This window comes from Lepisma saccharinum, chromosome 8 (assembly GCF_977018435.1).
Source record: "Lepisma saccharinum chromosome 8, izLepSacc3.1, whole genome shotgun sequence".
Lineage (NCBI taxonomy): Eukaryota > Metazoa > Arthropoda > Insecta > Zygentoma > Lepismatidae > Lepisma > Lepisma saccharinum.
In genome coordinates, this window is record NC_139236.1 from 72736335 (window position 1) to 72744313 (window position 7979).

Sequence of the window (7979 nt, forward strand, 5' to 3'; positions counted from 1 at the left end):
TGTATTAGATACTTTGAGGCTCGATACTAGAACGAGAAATTTCCCTGGATTTATTATAAACCAGACGAGTCGGGCATACAAGTTTCAATTCGTCTCAGGCACTTCTCGGTATCACCATATATTTGAGGTTGTGTTATAAAACACTGTAAAAAGTGTGTGTGTGTGACAAAATCCATGTATTTTTTTCGATAATCTTTAATATCAATTATTATAAAGATACTCAACTCTGAAAAGGGAACCACCAAACATTGTAGCGTTCAATATTACCAGTAGTGAGCAAATGGTTTATATTGAAAAGAATTTCAGCAGTCGATGTAAAGAATTGAAGAAGTTTGATTTCAGCCCACTATATGCATAGGCTATTCGATAATACATCACTGAAATGTGTCTCCACTATGAATCGAACCTGTATCCCCTTGCTTAAAAGGTGAAAACGTAAACTCAAATACATAATTCGTTTAGCAAAAATATTATTTGCACGGGTTAGGTATGATCAGAGCAGAACGTGAGTTATTTCTTGTAATTTATACCAAATCTAACACACAGTTTATACTGTTTGCATTTATTTATTTATCAATATTTAGACTTTTCATAAAACCTGGGGATTGAATCCAGAGCTTATAATGACGAATATTATTTCGGATATATATATATATATTTAAATGGTACTATTTTCATGTATAAAATGTTGTGGTCTAGTCGGCAGAACGTCTCGTCGGCTTGGGTTCGATTCGATGTGTTAGTGATAAAAGGTAGGAATTTTTGTCATCATGTTCCTTCACATCCTGTTTTGGGGATCGCCCAACCGCTCATATCGATAAGTACCTGAGGTAGATCGGTGAGCGGGTAAAGATTATAGGGTCGTTTTACTGATCACATCACTTTAAATATAACCGAGATTGAGAAGTGTGAAACCGTACCTTCTAAATCCCTACCTGACACGATGCAAAATGCAAGGGTTACCTTTCCTTCTAATGTAGCTTTCCTTTAAATGCATTTTAAATGATAACTAAGATACTCATTTTATTGTTGTGTTTAGCCTACCTTGTTAAAAGTGCGACGTAAAACATAGAATCTAGTCGACAGAATAAACTAAGTTGTTTTTTTTTCAAAACTAAGAATAAAATCCGGGAACTTTTCTAACGGTGGAAGCGGCCCCGGCGCCAACCCAGCGTCGAATAACATGGGTACCTGGGGGGAAACCCTGGGGGGTAAAGGCGGTCAGGGGCGTGATGCTGATCACATCACCCCCACCCACGACCGGATCAAGAAAGTGTGGGGCGTTACCCCCACACCCCCTATACGCCTTCATGGCGTGGTGCTATGCACAGGGGAACACTTTACTTTTTTTTTTACTTTAAGAATAAAATGTATAACACCCGCTACTTAGGCATTAAAATTACGGAAATATTTTTTTCAGTGTGTATTTCCTGGATCTGTCTACGTACAAGTCAAACAAACCACTAGGTGTGTAAGTAGCAAAGCTCGCAGATCGTGCCAACAACCCTTCAATATGTCGAGAACAATTTTTGATGTGGAACTGATTTGACCAGGTAAACTTGAAATGGGTAAAATTGCATTTAACGAAGTTTATATACATAACACATAGTGTTATTATGATCGATAAAAACTGTCTAGTCATGTAAATACAAGGTCATGTATTGTAATTTTTAAAAAATCAAATGTAATTTCATTAACTTTGAATCTACCAAAATTAATGTAAGCTATGTATATAACAAATAAAGTTTGTGTAAAATTTGTTGTCTTTCAAGTGAAAACATACACACACTGCAAATATTTATCTCCAAGGACTAATTAAGGGGAATGAAAATACTCCTTAGAAGCATTGGTTATCATCAATAGCGGCGATTAGAGGGGCGGGCGTGGGGACAGATGCCGCTCACTTTTGGCCCCCACACTATTATAGCCTCTTAACGCTAAGCCTTGTCTACCAAGAGAAAGTAAACTGCCCTTGCCCCCTTCCCGTTTTAGCACCCAATGGATCATATTAGTGGTGACGTCACAGCAGACGACAAAACAGGATTTCAACTAAACAATGGGCCAACGTGCTTTTATCCTATCCTAATCAATGGGAATTTCCATCGGAAGGGGTAGCTTTAATTATTGTGACAGCAGTTATGAGACAAAATTATGATGCGTACCGTACATCAATGTAAAGATGAGATTTCGGATAATACGTCTATATATCACACATACCTTACATAGTAAAGAATAACCAGAGTAAGAAAATCGTGCATTTTTAAGACCGAATCACACGGAACTGGATATCCAGTTAGTTGGCGCTGAACTGGCTACCTGCCCGGATCTGATGGCTGTCTGGATGGCTGCTTGACTGGTTTGGAGGAATAGGACATGTTCTAATTGCTACGGGCTTTCCTCGACTGGATTCTGTAGAACAGCCAATCAGAGCAAAGTTTGCCCATGTGAAGATAACCTGTGAGTTTCCAAAGGGGAGTTGTTTTTTTTGTCTGTGGTTTTCGAGTGCTGGCTGTTTTTGATAGTGTCTCGATAAAAAAATTAAAAAAAAAGAGATGACGTGTAGTGCATTCGTGTTCAGTTCATTAATATTAATTAATTTAGGTATTTATGCAAAGCGATGAGATGTGTACGTGACAAATATAATTAGCCGAAAACGAAAATCCTTATTATTTCAAGTGTATTAGCCGCGGTAGCTCAGTCGTTAGGTCGTCTGACTACCATGTGCGATCCAGGCGGGGGAGAACCGGGATTTTTTCCACCTGTTCAAGCAGCTCCGGCGCACCCAGCGTCGTTTAAAGTGGGTACCTGGAGGAAACTCTGGAGGGTAAAGGCGGCCAAGGCCGTGATCAAGAAAGTGTGGGGCCCTAACTCCACACGCCCTATACGCCTTCATGGCGTGGTGCAAAGCACAGGGGAGCAATTTACTTTACTTTTTACAAGCATATTAAATTAAATGTTTGATTTTTTTAAAAAAAAATTGTGAATGAATCCTGCGAATCTCATGTATGAATATGCATACCCTAGTTAAAGAGTTTGTTTGGTACGCATTGATTGCCATATTTTTTCGAGCCAATCTCTAGTCCCTTCTTTTCTTTTTTAATTTTTAATAAAAGCACAAAGCAGTAATTCTCCTACAACATTCTTCAAATTGCCCGTCAATCTTTACGATTGTCTCTTCGCAATGTCTTATGGGAACAAAAGTCTATCGACAAGTACGGTAACAAGTATCGTGTGAGGCGAAAAGTAGCAAATGGGTAGCCAGTCCAGCGTCAACTAGGGCATTCCTACTGAAATCCAGTTCCGTGTGATTCGGCTTTATACAAAAGTTGGACTTTCCAGTTCCGAGCACTGCCGAAGCCGGCCCGAAGCTCACCCGATATCAAGTCGGTCACGGTGCCGCTGTGGATGATGGGGAAAATATACCTTGCCTATTGGCTGTGATTCCGGATTGGATTCCGTTTGGAGCATTCGCTTTACTCGATTTCCTACTACATTTATTCTTTACATTCTCATCTGTAAGATACAGGTTATTTATGCGTATTCTCCAAAATCTCATCTTGACATTGATGTATCATGCACGTCACATTTTTCTTTCGTAACTGCTGTCACGATTCTTAAAGTTACCCTTTGCAATGGGAAACTCAATGGATTTGGATACGGAAAAAACACGTTTTTATTTGTTTAGACTCAAATCCAGCTTGTTGTCTGCTGTGACGTCACACTAATATGATCCATTGCCGCTACAATGGAATCGCCGTAGTAACCGGTGTGCAACTACAGAGCAGAACGGTTATTTTGACAAAATCCTGTTTCCCTAATGACTGCTTGGGGAGGGGGCGGGGGGTTTAACGTTGTCACTTCTTGCCCAAGCGGTGAGCGTAATTGAATGTTTGACCGTGCGTTTCCTCGCAGGTAAACGTGGCAACAGAGGGTCACTGCCATAAAGGCGGTCTCCGCGCCGGTTCCTGGCCCGCGGTACTGTACTGGTTATCGTTCTTATGAACCATTTTCTATCATATTCCTATCCATAGGTGTGGACTTTAGTGGGGGCTTTCTGCGCATGCTAGTGCCGAGTGTGAGTGCTTTTGTTTCTTGCACACATAGAACATCATCAGTAGCACGAAAATTATATAACATACATGAGTCTCTAAGTATCATTATTACCATATTATTTGATGCATTTTTATTTTATCATATAAATAAATTCGGCAGTGCCTCGTTTGCATATAGCTAGTTGGACCGGCCCCCGGACGGAGTGGTTGTCACATCGCGCTACGACGCCAAGGGTTCCACGTTCGAATCCTGGCATGGGCATGGATGTTTGTAAGTGTCCATTCATCAATTTCATCATATGATCACTCATCCCCATCTTCGAAAGTTAGCCAAAAATGGCACAAAAGGCGAAGTAAAATAAAGCAAATCAATTAATCAATCAAGCATATAGTTGGATAGCTAAGATACGTTTTATTATCAGTGGTAATTCGAGATGTCCCGTGAAAATAAAAACCGTGACATCTTAATAGAATCATTATCTACTAGACTAACAAGAATATCAAATCAGAACAGATGCTAAGATAAAAAAGCAAACTAAATCTAATCGACTTCAGCTGGCATATGCGAATATTAAATTGTAAAATAGCCGTTATGATTAGTGCGATTGTGAGAAAACCATTAGACACAGAAAACTGGGTAAGGACAGAGATTTTCTTTAATAATAAAAATTTTGATAAACGAACAGATAAAGAGATCAGAGCCACTTTTTCAAGATGTCATCCGAAAAACTAAAGATCCAATCTTGCACTGTACTATATGGCATTTCAGTCTGTGACAAAATCTCTACTAGTGTAAAAATTTTCGCAATGAAGATTTGCGCTGTGGCCTAGGTCTGTGTGCTGCAGGACAGATCAATATAATTATTACCCCTCCCTAGACTATACACATATATTAATTTGTGTATGGAATTTAACGAGATTGTTAAATGTGAACACAATGTGGATCTATTTTCTTCGACCTCAAAACTGAAAAGGTTAATTTTAAAACATATGAAAAACAATAGAATATGAGAATTGCATGTCTATTAAATGTGTGTGTGTCTATTTCTATGTATATATATATATATGTATGTATATATATTGCATTAATTTGAGTTAAAATGCATTTCAACTATTGTACAATGAACGCCATAAATAGGTAATATACCTGTTGCGTTCAATTGCTTAAATAAATAAAAATAAAAATAATACAATTGATATGCAGTGAGCTCATGATGTAATTTTCTTACATATGTATAAAAACGTTATGTCAGAACTTCACTGTACAAAATATTTTCTTAGTCTTCTTAGCGGATTAAGATGATCACTTCGGCACGGTCAACCTAATAATAATATTTAAAAAAATGAAAATCTATATAAATAAAATATTTAGTCATAACTCGGTAGTTATATTTAAATACTTTCAAATATTAAAAAAAATATTAAATATGACGTTTTTTTAAAATGCCACAAGACCTTAGTTTCCTAATTTCAACCACTCAGGTCACTCTCCCCTAACGCTCCGCTCACGGTCAAGGGGTATCCACACTAGCGGTCAAGCTTCGCCCCGGTCAAGGTACGATCAACGTGCGTCTGGTGTTGGTTTCTTCACAGAGTACACCCATTTATTTATTTTTTATATATAAAAAGCCTGCCAGTTTTGCTAACTGCAATGTTTAAGGGATTTTTAATGCCGGACTTGGCTATTGCAGCACTGGTGTTAATTAGAAAAAATGACAAAGAAGAAAAAGAATTGCGAAAGCGGGATTCATTGACTTGACAGATTTGACTAATCTTGAGGATGAGAATGAGTTGTAATATGATTACATTGATGAAGGAACATCACAATGAACATCAATGCCCAGGCCGGGATTCGAACCTGGTGTCGTAGCACGCTGTGCTAACCACTCGGACAGGAGGTCGGCTATTATAAATATAATGTTGCTTATTGATGTTACACTTTTGGTTTGAAAGCGACAGACGTTTATTTGCAACTACAATGTGCATAACTGTAAATGTCAACAATGATAACACTACTTTGTCGGTCTAGGTTTGTCATGAAAAATTTCGGGCTCATTGTTTCATACATTGTTGACAGTTTCTTTTATTAGAAAGTTTCCGATACAACACGTGACAAATATACATCAGACGACCCGATTCTTACGCACATCGTGTGCCCTCCCTCGACTTAAAAAAAAATAGGAAGTAATTTTGTATAGTTTTCCGTAAACGAAGAACAAGTTCACTGTTAATCTTGATTCGGGTATAGATATCAAGAATGATTTTTCCCTTGGCTGAGGGTCGACCACCACCTCCTTTCCCTTTGCACACATAAAAATGACAATTTGGTTGTCCGGGAAAATATGACCGTCAATAGGTTAGCTTCTTGATTTTAATTGATGAAACGGGTTGGAAAAAGGTCGTTACAACTAGTGTTTATAGACCGTATTTGTGGTTAGTCCCCTACTTATTTTTTTTTATTGGCTATAATAGTAATTTGGTTGTTTCGGTCAGTTTTTTTACCTAAATTTATCTTACTCGGGTTCATGAAATCGCATATTTTGACCGATGTTTTACAAACAGAATAGAGAGGAAATATTGTGGAATTTTTTTGCTCAATGCCCCATCAATCAATTTTATCATTACTCGCCTTTTTCTGTGTTTCAATAGGCCTTTGCCTTCTGACGGCTCATCTTCTACGCTCAAAACTGGGTTACGTATCCTCTGCAACGTGCTGAAGACTGAACCTTATCAGACGTTCACATCAATGATCGAGCTTCGCAAAGTCGAGCTCCGCCCCCTCACGCTCCGGTCAAATATTATTTCCATCCGATCGTGACCGGACCCCGAGCCGCGATCGAACGAACCTTGACCGGGGCGCCAGGTGTGAATGGTTCTCTTTAAAGATCATTCAACGATATTTGACCGGCCCATGGGGGGAGGGTGATCCGAGCTTTGCTGGAGCGTAGATGTGAATCAAGCTTAAGGGGTGTAAGGTATTGCGCTGCAAGAATGCAGTGATGTTGGGGATGCAAAAAAACAGGTGCTACATAAACCAAGGAGATTATCGTCTACGAAACACCTGCGAGTGAGAAGTGTTTTTCGGCTTGAATGTCCTAAATATAGGACTAAAAGTAAGTTATAAATCTGAAGTTAAAAGATACCTTCGAACACACAAGGCACTCAGGTTATCGACTTTAATCAGAATAAATAAAAATGGACAAAAACAGTACACAGATTCGATGTTAATATTCTGATGAAACATGAGATTTAACTTTGTTTCTAGTGCAAGGGGCAAATGAGGACGTGGATATTTTATTATACTGTTCTGTTCTCTCGTACACACGTCATTCACCCTTGTCATCGTCCTTAAATACCAAAATACAATAAGAAAAGACTCATGCGAGTTAAGCGATCCTAACTTCAATAAATAAATAAAATGTAATAAAAAAGGTGGCAATTAGGCAGAGTTGAGTAAAGAAAATATCAAAATTTTAAATTATAACATCGCTTTGCACTTAAGTACCTTCAATCTGTGTTCGTCTGCTTTCATGGGAGAGTTCAGGAGGATTGAGTAATTTTACATTCTGATACAAATTTCCACAGCATCAGTAGAATATACTATTTTGAGTAAGTTATTTCTTTATTCCTAGTTCTCGTAGATACTATTATATATTGCACATATTCACTAAAATAGGGCTACCATATTTTGAAATGGTAAAAAGAGGACATTTTGTTCGAAAGCCACAGACACCATCAATTTATTCACAAACACGAAAACATTACGTAAATCACACAATTTATCACCATTAAATAGACTATTATTGTCCATGATATTATACTGCCACTAACCTAACCTGACTTTCTTGCAAATGATAACTTTCTAGCTACATTGGGATCAGGAAATAATGATTTTATCAAACTTGATGTGCAGTCCATCACTTTATA

At 38.1% G+C, this 7979-nt stretch overlaps 1 protein-coding gene across 1 annotated transcript in view; it reads right to left on the minus strand.

Annotated features, from left to right (window-relative positions):
- The window catches only part of LOC145991552 (anaphase-promoting complex subunit 13), a 128097-nt gene extending 120520 nt beyond the window's left edge, over window positions 1-7577 (minus strand). Inside the window, exon 1 of the mRNA XM_083127585.1 lies at window positions 7558-7577. The gene's annotated coding sequence lies outside the window, so the exon portion shown is untranslated. The remainder of the gene's footprint in view (window positions 1-7557) is intronic.
- Between the last annotated feature and the right edge of the window lie 402 nt (window positions 7578-7979).